General features: G+C 44.7%; 1 non-coding gene and 1 pseudogene across 1 annotated transcript; both read left to right on the forward strand.

The window, feature by feature from the left end:
- On the forward strand, positions 1–1,235 carry LOC147906317 (18S ribosomal RNA; annotated as a pseudogene).
- A 315-nt stretch (positions 1,236–1,550) lies between these two features.
- LOC147906318 (5.8S ribosomal RNA) lies at positions 1,551–1,704 on the forward strand. Its single transcript, XR_015542091.1, has one exon. It is a non-coding gene; the product is annotated as a 5.8S ribosomal RNA (ribosomal RNA).
- Positions 1,705–12,248: the final 10,544 nt, after the last annotated feature.

Below are 12,248 nucleotides of genomic sequence, written 5' to 3' on the forward strand. Positions count from 1 at the left end.
AACATCGCTGAATCCATGTCCTAGCCAACTAAGGCCAGGAGAAGTTGTTGCAGTTAAAAAGCTCATAGTTGGATCTCGGGGTGGGATGAGCGATCTGCCTCTTTTGGTGTGCACCGGTCGCTCCATTCTTTCTGTCGAGGACATGCTCTTGGCCTTAGTTGGCTGGGACGTGGATTCAGCAATGTTACTTTGAAAAAATTAGAGTGCTCAAAGCAAGCCTATGCTTTGAATACATTAGCACGGAATAACATGATAGGACTTTGGTCATATTGTGTTGGTCTTCGGGACCAGAGTAATAATTAATAGGGACAGTTGGGGGCATTCGTATTTCATTGTCAAAGGTGAAATTCTTGGATTTATGAAAGACAAACTAATGCAAAAGCATTTGCCAAGGATGTTTTCATTAATCAAGAATGAAAGTTGGGGGCTCGAAGACGATCAGATACCATCCTAGTCTCAACCATAAACGATGCCGACTTGGTGGATGTTAATGACTCTGCCAACACCTTATGAGAAATCAAAGTTTTTGGGTTTCGGGGGGAGTATGGTCACAAGGCTGAAACTTAAAGGAATTGATGGAAGGGCACCACCAGGAGTGGAGCCTGCAGCTTAATTTGACTCAACACAGGGAAACTTACCAGGTCCAGACATAGTAAGGATTGACAGATTGAGAGCTCTTTCTTGATTTTATGGGTGGTGGTGCATGGCCGTTCTTAGTTGGTGGAGTGATTTGTCTAGTTAATTCCGTTAACGAATGAGACCTTAGCCTACTAACTAGTTACACGAAGGATCCTCTTCATGGCCAACTTCTTAGAGGGACTATGGCCGTCTAGGCCATGGAAGTTTGAGGCAATAACAGGTCTGTGATGCCCTTAGATGTTCTAGGCCGCATGCACACTACACTGATGAATTCAACGAGTTTACCACCTGGACCGAGAGGCCCGGGTAATCTTTTGAAATTTCATCGTGATGGGGATAGATCATTGCATATATTGATCTTCAATGAGGAATTCCTAGTAAGCGCTAGTCATCAACTAGCGTTGGCTATGTCCCTGCCCTTTGTACACACTGCCCATCGCTCCTACCGATTGAAAGGTCTGGTGAAGTTTTCGGATTGGGGCAATGCCGGTGGTTCGCCGCCGGTGACGTTGTGAGAAGTTCATTAAGCCTTATCATTTAGAGGAAGGAGAAGTCGTAACAAGGTTTCTGTAGGTGAACTTGCGAAAGGATCATTGACACACATCCATGAGAAACACAGTGAACCGTGGACATAACGTTGAGGGGCCGTGCTCGGATGCACGACTATTAGCACCACGCTCCCCGCTGGAGCCAAGCAAAAGTGGGCGTGGCATCTAATTGGGGCAGCCCATCAGCCGCACAACGGGGGTGGGGATCTTCCCCCGTTTGCCATGCGGGCAGCCCTCCTCCTCCGTGCCTCGGTATGGGGCCACATGATAAACCTTCCGCCCCCTCATGGGGGGTGCGAGGCACTGAAGAAACGCAACGGTTTGATCTCCCTCCCTCGTGGAGGACGTAACACAAGTAAAAACGACTCTCAGCAACGGATATCTTAGCTCTTGCAACGATGAAGAATGCAGCGAAATGCGATACATAGTGTGAATTGCAGAATTCCGCGAATCATCGAGTCTTTGAACGCAACTTGTGCCCGCGGCTTTGTCCAAGGGCATGCCTATCTGAGTGTCCTCACCACAACCACGCCCCTCACCCCTCCTCTTCGAGGGGGGCCGAGCGGCGAAGCTGGCTGTCCACGATGCCCCTCCAGGGTGGTGCGGTCGGCTGAAATGGATCGGTGGCACCGAGTGGTGAGGCGTCACAAGGGTGGTCCATCCCCTCGTGGGGCGGCAGTTTGCGGACGAATCGCTCGGAGGTATGCATGCTAAGATCAAGCTCGCGGGGGGTGCTGATGAGCTCCCCCCGGATTGGAACATGGACCTCAGATCAAGCAAGGCTACCCGCCGAGTTTAAGCATATCACTAAGCGGAGGAAAAGAAATTAACGAGGATTTCCCTAATAGCGGCGAGCGAACCGAAAAGAGCCCAGCTTGAGAATCGTGCAGCCTGGCCACATGAATTGTAGTCTGGAGAGGCGTCCTCTGCAACGGATTGGGCCTAAGTCCCCTAGAAAGGGGTGTCGGAGAGGGTGAGAGCCCTGTGAGCTCGGACCCTGTTGCTTCGCGAGGTGTTGTTGACGAGTCAGGCTATTTGGGAATGCAGACCCAAGCAGGTGGTAAATTCCATCCAAAGCTAAATACGGGCAAGAGACTGATAGCGAACAAGTACCGCGAGGGAAAGATGAAAAGGACTTTGAAAAGAGAGTTAAAAAGTGCTTGAAATTGCTGGGAGGGAAGCGAATGGAGGCTGTGGGTGCGCCCCGATGGCACGGGGCACTGGTCAGCGTAGGCCGATGCGACGGGACAAGAGCGAGCTTTAGATGGCCCGCCTATGTCATTGTGTCGATCGAGGCATGAAGCGTGCACTACTCGTGGAGGGCTTTACGCACCTGCGCGCTCGAGGCGCTATTGTTCTAGGCTTTCCATCTGACTCGTCTTGAAACACGGACCAAGGAGTCTAACATGTACATGAGCCAGTGGGTGGCAAACCCATGGAGGCGCAAGGAACCTGAGAGGTGGGATCCCCCTTGTAGGGTGCACCATCGATCGACCGTGATCTTCTATGAAAGGTTTGAGTGGGAGCATACCTACTAGGACCCGAAAGATGGTGAACTATGCCTGAGTAGGGCAAAGCCAGAGGAAACTCTAGTGGAGGCTCGTAGCAATACTGACATGCAAATCGTTCGTCAGACTTGGGTATAGGGGCAAAAGACTAATTGAACCATCTAGTAGCTGGTTCTCTCCGAAGTTTCCCTCAGGATAGCTAGAGCTCGTTGCGCAGTTTTATCGGGTAAAGCGAATGATTAGAGGCATCGGGGGTGTAACACCCTCGACCTATTCTCAAACTTTAAATAGGTAAGTGGTTGGGGTTGCTCCGTTGAAACCCGGTGCAAAATCGGAGCTCCAAGTGGGCCATTTTTCGTAAATAGAACTGGCGATGCGGGATGAACCGAAAGCCGGGTTATGATGCCAAACTGTGTGCTAACCTAGATCCCACAAAGGGTGTTGATTGATTAAGAGAACAAGACGGTGGGCGTTTTGCATCCAACTAGGGTGCACCCGCAGCCTCCATTCGCTTCCCTCCTAGCAATTTCAAGCGGAGTAGGCTGAGAACTAGAAACTCAAAAACCGAAACCAGGCACTGTAGTGGCTCGTCTATGAGTTGTGAAAATGTCTCGAATCTGAGTCTATTTGGCTGTCTCATACTGTGGCATCGGACGGGGCGTGGTCTCCTCGATCTCTGAACCCATTGAGCTATGTTCAGAGTGACCCCTCGTCTCGAGCGGTCCCCTCTGAGGAAAGCTGTGATAGGGCGAACCTCAATCGAGTGTGTTTTGGGCGGTCTTTGTGTCATGGGTGGCCTCTGTTGTCCTCTCTCGGTAATCCAGGCTACCCGCATAGCAGCTAGCTCCTCCTCCTCCCATTGGAGACTACCGAGGCTGGCTCTGGAGTCATCCAAATGACTAGCTGAGGGTGGGGCAGACACATGGTATGCTCGTATATCCACATGGTTTGGCAGACATAGGATTCAAATGGATAGGCTCCCCCCCTTTTAGTATAGTTTGGATGCACCTCCTGAGTCGATCCCGTGAGATGAGATTAACCATATCATACAGTTAGATCTTCTCCAGCTCCATACGTCTCGAGCTTGGGGGGGAGATCAAGAGCTCCCCATCAAGACACAATTCTATCGTGACAATCCTGAATGTCTCAGAGGATGGATTCATCGTCAGACCCCTATATCTTGAGGACAGAAGAGTCTCACATGCATTGAGGATCGCCATTGGGCAAATGCGGGTTTCATCCCATCAGCTGAGGATTGAGACAAGGAGAGCAGCACAGATACCTAGAGAGCAGTGGACCTGCACGCTATGCACACTGGGAGTGGTTGAGATAGAGGAACACTTTCTTTGCACCTACCCAACCTATTACGAGATCCGGGGATGATACCACTACCTCTATCAGGAGGGGAGTGGCTTCGGCCCATTATCATGCTTGATCCATTTCCATGACCCAGGTCTGCATTGGGCTCTACCTGCTTGAGATGTGCTGACATAGGGAGACCTTACTACGATAGATCAGAGAGCAGCAGGAGGTGATCCTAGATCTCTCATGCCAGCCTTTAAATGCCTGCAACTCCTGTTGGTTGGGAACATTAGGAATAACTGGTTCTTGTTCAGCTCTAGTAATGAACTCCCAATGGCCTTTTCCCTTAAGGAAATTCGTCATTCTAAACTTCCATGCTTGGAAGTTGTTCTTGTTAAGCTTTTTAGTGAGAATCTGTGAAAGAGCATCAGACGCCATTACAAAACACTGCAAAATATTATGTCACTGTAAAAAAACACAACTTCTGCCTCACAAGGGCAAATCTACAAAACTGACAAAAGTGGTATTTGACCACACAGTCACTTCCTAGTGATGATTATGCATCAATAGGCAATAAGAATGATTCTGTCACTCCCAATATCTCTGCGCACAAGCATACGATGTAATTTTTATGATAACTTTTCACCGACCTGCAAAACAATGGTCGCATAGCAAAAATAGGGCACTTTCTTGAGTGCTTGCGGAAAACTTCCGCCACCAAAACGGGCCTCGAAATGGCCTTGAATCAATAAAATAATTTCACCTAGGGCTTTGCCCTTTCCCGTAGCATATACTACCCTTTCGCCACACCGCGAAGGGCGTCCCAATATGAGACAGTGCACTCTTGCACTTTCCAAATGTGCTACCTATAGAGAATTGCTCCCAAACTCGAAAAAAAAGGAAAGCAACACTGATCCTCTTACTAGGACACCGCGAACTTGGTTTGCTATCTTGAGCTCCTTACCACGAACCAAGCTTTAATACCATGTGAAGAGAGTGGGAGAGAAGGAAGGAGTCTCACTTGCAACTTTCTCACATACACAATGGGGGAATATACACAAAGGTGGAGGCTGAAAATAGTTTTCCTCTTCTTAGTTGTGAAAGCCAAAAGAACTCTAAGTACAAAAGAATAGGTGAACCCTATATGTGGGTCTCAAACCAAACTCAGCTAACTAAGGTGGCATACTAAATGAGCCACTAACTAGAGTACATAAAAGAAGAAGAAGAAGAGAAAAGCTTCAGTAGCTGCTTTTGTTTATTAGTGGGATGCCCCTGTTTATTAGTGGGACGCACTTGCATAATTATTATTATAAAATTCAATTACAACTAATCTCCCATGCAGTGTTCAAATTGATAGATTGTCTCTCAATATTACACCAGTTGGCAATCATTACATCAGGAGATAATCTCGCAAAAAACAAACAAACCTTATAGCCTATTTATTAACTGCCCCATTGTTTGGTTGGCAGCCAGGTTAAAAGTCCCCCCTCCCCAACCCTACCAGTACTCCCCTTTTGATTCCTTCACTTTTTGGCCTGCCATATGTGGTAGCCTAAGTAAAGCCGATGGGATTTTGAAGAAGCTCTTTTTTCCATGGGATCAGGGTCAGGCATGGGGTGTTGGCAGGCACGGGGGGTGCTCGGGGTCGAGACGGTGCGGGTGCACGGGGTGTCGAGGGGTGCGACAGTGCGAGTGCGAGGGGCGGGGCATCGAGGGGTGCAATAGGGGGGACGATGGGGGTGCGCAGGCCATTGAGGGGCACAGGGGGATGGTGCAGGTGCGTGGTGCATCGGGGGTTGTGATGGGGGACGAGGTGGGTGCATGGGGCATCCGGGGCCAGGATGGTGTGGGTGCAGGGGGCGTCGGAGGGCACGAGCTAGGAAATTGTCCTAGACTTTACAAATGAAAGCCTTTAGGACACTTTAGGGCTTGGTGGAAAACCAACCCTCTAGAGGAAGTAAAAAAGAAGTCATGTGTACCACTTTTTAAGCAATGAAATTGGCTTGACATAGATTATTCTCTTGAACCAAAATGATGTAAATCCGTCCAGTTATAGTACTCTGCTAGTCTCTACTTGGAAGGGATCTTAAGTTGATATGGTAGTCGTTCAGTTATTGATCGATCCATCTTGTCAGGAGAAAATGGCTGAAGTTTCACCTTCATATGTCGAGTTTCTTATGAGAATTTCAAAATCATCACCAATTTCCAGAACTCTTGGGTTGAGAGCGGAAATAATTGTTTTGATATTTGATAGGATCAAGTCAGTAAGAAATCATGCTTGGTGACCAAGCTGAAGAAGTGAGTGGGATAAAAGAGATGCATGATGACATAAAGAGAGAGCTCAAGTGAGGCAAAATCAAAGTGTATTGAGATGAAGGAAGATCCTCCATTATATAGAGTGAGAGGAAAGTGTAGGCACCTCCCATATATTAGTGGTGGCAATCAGCCCTACATCATAGGAACTGGCTAAATCAAAGGAACCTCCCATGTGGGGGCCTTTGTACTTACATCATCACACTAATGTCATAGACTAGACACCTCATAGCACTAGGTGTGCTTCTACTACACACACACACATGTGACTCCCCTAGATGCACACATGCACCTTAGAGTAGGCCTTGATCACACACTTATCCCGACATACCCCCCCTCAAGGGTTTGCCTCTTGCTATGTCAAGGATTCATCTAATCACATAGTTTCTCATGCCATCTCATGGTGGTCACAAATGCCATCTCATGGTGGTCACAAATGCCATCTCATGGTGGTCAATGATAAATCTATGGCTAAGACCTCATGCTAGTGCCCAAGGGTCAAGACTAAAATGGGATAGACCAAACTTTCTTGATTCTATGGGTGGTGGTGCATGGCCGTTCTTAGTTGGTGGAGTGATTTGTCTGGTTAATTCCGTTAATGAACGAGACCTCAGCCTGCTAACTAGTTACACGAAGGATCCTCTTCGTGGCCAACTTCTAGTCACAGTCGTGTGAAGGGAGATCCGCATGCCTAAACTGTCGAGGAAAGTGAGCGACATAAGTAGTAGCTCGTTGTGATCGAGAGGAAGTCCATGCATAAGCACTCGTCCAATATTCGTGGACCACCTCTTGTAATGCAAGCTTTTGATGAACAAAATCCCTCTGTCTTGCTCTTGTCTCCCATTTAGTGATTTTCCTGGGAAACGGATCAATGCTGGTGATGGAACGGAGTCAAGGTCTTCCATCAGTAGAAATATGTGGTTTTGCTTCAAATTGAATCCTTTGATGAGGTGTCTTCTAGATAGGATGTAACCAGGTGAAGTCCTCTCGTGGATCAGGTGTCTCCGAATGTCTCATTCCTAAACCAACATTTTACCGGGTAAAGGACATAGAAAGCACAAAGCAGAAGCTGCAACGAAGCACTTGGAGCGAGTTGAACGAAGGTCCATTGTGATTCTAAATCTGCAGAGCACTGCCTCACCCTCTTAAGTCACGCCTCGTCCCTGAACACCTTCACAAACTCTCGATCGCTTCCATTTCCATACAGTTCATGTTCTGCAGCAGTCGAATCAACACCTTTATGTATACCGTAGCGACTGCTAAAATGTACTAAAGGAAGAACCATGAAAGAAAGAATGCCCCAATGGGGACCTGGGAATCCACAACGGAGCTGTTCATCACATTAGCGCCAGCTTGTAGGTACTGCCCGTCTTTCCTTTTATACTTGCACTCATAGCTACGTACTTACTTCATCCCCTGGTTCTTTTCTTGAAGGACAAATTGATGTATGGATGTGTGCCTAAGGGCTAGGAGTGTGTGAGAATAGGTGTGCTAGAGTGGGTGTGATTGAGAGAATCAGGGAGTGATTATAGGATGTAAGGATTCTATCCTAAGATCATTGATGATGTCAAAGATGTATACTCTCTTGCCTATATATTGGGCATTCTCCATGAATAAAGTGTTCAATTTATGATCCATTGATGCTCCAAGAGTATCAGAACTATTCCACCCTCCTTGAGCCTCCACCAGTGCCACCTCATCATCTTCTTCAACCTCTCCACTTTCTTCCACATTTTGACCTCTTCTCTCCAGATTTTGCTTAGGCTTGTTGTCCTCCATCTCTAAAGTATTCCCTGCGCCCTCTGAGTCCAAGCTTCCTTGTGTTGGGACAAATCCCTGGCTAGGAGGAATTGACTAATTCTTGCCTCGTTTTCCCGTGCCAACATGCTTTCCAGTCACCAAAGATCTGCGCAATTCTCCACTTAGGAGCCACCATTCATCAAATGGCTCTAGTTGCTATTGGGTGACACTACAAGGAGCATGCTGATGAAGTTTTAGCAACAATGCTCTAGTATACGAGGAGAATAGACACAAAAACTAGTCGAAAATAAGGGCTTCCATTCCACTAGAAAGCCCTTTGTTTTCTACTCTTGAAGTCTTCAATTGAGGCCTCCAACTTCAAACTATTCAATTTGGGGGTAATAGTGATCTTTGCTTCTACTGTGAACCATTGAACATGGTTAAGTGCTAGAATGTTTGATTATTATGTCAGTAATCTTTGGGTTTTTGGATGCTTGCTCATTTGAAGTGATCTAAAGCATTTTTTAGCTTCACCTTTGGAGCACTGTCTTGAATTTGATAGTTTTTGGAAAGCTCATGATTCATTTATGATATATATTTTGAATTGAATGCTATCTTTGTAAGGGACTAGACACTGCCACATCAGTGGTAAGACCTTCCCTATCACCTCCAAAACCAAGATAGATAAGTTTGAGAGAGAGGGTTTTCATACCTGGCAGACCAAACTGAATTTTATTCTCATGAAAAAGGGGATCTGGAATGTGGCTAATGGAAAAGAAAAGAAACCAACCACTAGGGAAGGAGAAGCTTTATGGCAACCTAAGGATGAAAAGGCACTAGCCATAATTGCGCTTGGATTGAGTGATTCTTTTATCCACCACATTGATGGTTGTGAGATTGCTCATGTTGCATGGAGTCATCTTGAGCTTGTCTTTGGATCATAGGGGAGGTGTTCCAAGTTTAGCTTGCTCATCAAATTCTTTGATCTGAAATTGGATAGAGAAGAATCCATCTCTTCCCATTTAAACTCCATGAAAAGCATACCGACTCAGTTATATGGCATCAAGTTTAATCTTGATGATGACATTGTAATTGCTATCTTACTCAAAAGCCTAACTGAGGAATATGGCACTATTGTCACTACTCTCACCAATATACCAGAGATTAGTTTGGTGGAAATTGAGGCATCCCTCTTGGAAGAGGAAAGGAAAATCAAACAGAGGAATGACTACAAAGAACATGGGGCATATTTGGCCAAAAACAACTTCAAGGGATACACCAGCAAGAGCAAGATGAAGTGCAACTTTTATGAAAAACCTGGATATTTTGAGAAAGAATGCTATGCAAATAAGAAATATTCAGCAAACCTTGTGGAAGAAGTAGAGAAAGAAGAAGAAGAAGAACCAGAGGATGTTAAAGCTCTCACTGCTTTCACCACCCAAGTCAAGCTTAACAAGGGTGATGACCCATATGTTTTCTAAGTTGTTTGTGTGTGTGGTCAATAATGGTTCTCTACCATGGCTAGTCCATCCTTAAATAATTGTCAGTCCTTTGTTTGAGTTTTTTACCTCGTTGGACCCAGAAGTATTTCCATACATAGTCATTGTCCAATCCTAGGAGTGAGTCACAGGTTGGGGCCATTGTGTTGCCACATGATGGTGAGCAAGCCATGGAGCATCCCATGTACTACTGCTGAGGGATGAGGTCATCAATTTGTGGGGGGGAATGAAGGACAAATTGATGTATGGATGTGTGCCTAAGGGCTAGGAGTCCTATGCTAGGAGTGTGTGAGAGTAGGTGTGCTAGAGTGGGTGTGATTGAGAGAATCAGGGAATGATTATAGGATCTAAGGATTCCATCCTGAGATCATTGATGATGTCAAAGATGTATACTCTCTTGCCTATATATTGGGCAAATTGATGTATGGATGTGTGCCTAAGGGCTAGGAGTCCTATGCTAGGAGTGTGTGAGAGTAGGTGTGCTAGAGTGGGTGTGATTGAGAGAATCAGGGAGTGATTATAGGATCTAAGGTTTTCATCCTGAGATCATTGATGATGTCAAAGATGTATACTCTCTTGCCTATATATTGGGCATTCTCCATGGAAAAAGTGTTCAGTTTATGATCCATTGATGCTCCAACATTTCTAACGGTCTACCTCTTAATTGGTGGTCTACTCTTGCGTGACAATGCTAGGTACATTTAGCTATAATCTAATTCAATCTATCACATTTGGGAGAGAGAGAGATAGATAGACGTATATATATATGTGTGTGTGGGGGGGGGGTATGTATGTATGCATACATACATGCATACATACATACCCCCCCCCCACACACACATATATATATACGTCTATCTATCTCTCTCTCTCCCAAATGTGATAGATTGAATTAGATTATAGCTAAATGTACCTACCTATATATATATATATATATATATATATATATATATATATAGAGAGAGAGAGAGAGAGAGAGAGAGAGAGAGAAGAAGAGAGAGAGAGAGAGAGAGAGAGAGAGAGAGAGAGAGAGAGAGAGAGAGAGAGAGAGAGAGAGAGAGAGAGAGCTCTATTAACATCCATGAAGGCCTAAAAGATCTTTGGGACCAATAAGTAGCTCTAGAGCTAAAATGGGAGTGCATGAAACATCTCGATGAGAGTGCTTAAAACATTTCCACCATTATTCTAAAGCATATTTAATGCTAGCATAATTTGGTTTTCATTACATCAATTTAAGACTAAGAATATTTAAAATTGGATTTTTAATTCCTTCTTATGAACATTTTCCCTCTATAAACAAACCATTTTCCCTCCTTGGCTTCCTTTACTTTGGTGAGCTTCGTGGCTCTTTATTTAATCTGATTTTTTGGAGTGAGCTCTTCTGATATTGAAATTTGAAAGCCTTTTGATTTGAGTTTTCCTTAGAATCTTTATTTGCACTACCCATTTTTCCAAGAGATTTGTGCATGTGATGCCTTATATCATCAAATTCCCATATGACCTTGGGTATGTTCTCTTTTATACTTTTGAATTATCCTTTGTATAGTAGCTATCTTCATTGTACCACATCAAATGAGAGGATTGGAATTGTCAATCCCATGTGCAAAGCTTTTTGCAAACAATGGCAATATTGTGAGTCAATACGAAGAAAGGGTACTTAATGTATTTGCCTACCACATTCAAAGAAAAAGCCATTGAGTGATTTGATTAGCATCCAAATGATCACTTCACCACATGGAATGAGAAGCCTTCTTGAAAAGGTTCCAACACGAGTTTAGCAAGGAAGACGTCATGCTGAAGCTTAACTGAATCAAACGAAAGCTGGGTGAATCAATGTACAACTGGTATACCAACTAAATAATGCTTGCACAACGACCATACCAATGAGGTATAGAGATATGTAAGATGGAATCATTTATCCGTTGATGAAGAATTATGGCAAGTTGCTTCACAAGACAATTGCAATCGAGAAAGGGATCATCAGCAAACCCAAAAGAAAGTAAAGAAGACAACAAAATAGAAGATGACAATATGGTGGTAAAAAAGGACACCAACATTAAGAAAGAGGAGCTGAAAGAGCTTATGAAAGAAATGGGAATACGAGGTGTTTTAGAACAAATGAGTGTCATAGAAAAAGTATTTGCAACATTTGCAATCGTTCAGGCTACTCAACCAAAGAGTGCTGGTTCAACAAGCATGCAATTGCATTGAGCAATACCGGTAGCAATGCATGCAATAGTGCTTGTAGTGAGCTCGTTACAGCAATAGCAGCTGGGCATATACTAGTAGCAAATTATGAGCAATAGTGGTAGCTAAGCAATAATGATAATAGTTAGTACTAGTAGAGCATGCAGTAATCCATCATGTATTGTAGAAAAAGCTCACGCATAGAGCATGCACCACAAGCAACAACATATTTATTAAGAGCACAAACATTCACAAATCTCATAGCCTTCTTTGACATAGATCTCTCATATACTCATCTGTTATCTCCATAAGAATGCCGCGTATATTGCTAAGGGTTGAAATACTAAAGCTATGGCCCTTTCTACAAAAATGTACCATTACCCACAAGAAGTACAACCTTGGCAAAACAAGACGTGCTTCCTTTATCAATATGCAAAATGGACTAAAAACAACCTAAGACCCAGCTAAAACTGGAGGCCATTCAAGGAGAGGTGAAAACATCAAATCGTAAA

The sequence above is a fragment of the Dipteris shenzhenensis genome, chromosome 1 (genome assembly GCF_047967505.1).
Source record: "Dipteris shenzhenensis isolate YYH24624 ecotype China chromosome 1, Dip_SZ_1.0, whole genome shotgun sequence".
Taxonomy (NCBI): Eukaryota; Viridiplantae; Streptophyta; class Polypodiopsida; order Gleicheniales; family Dipteridaceae; genus Dipteris; species Dipteris shenzhenensis.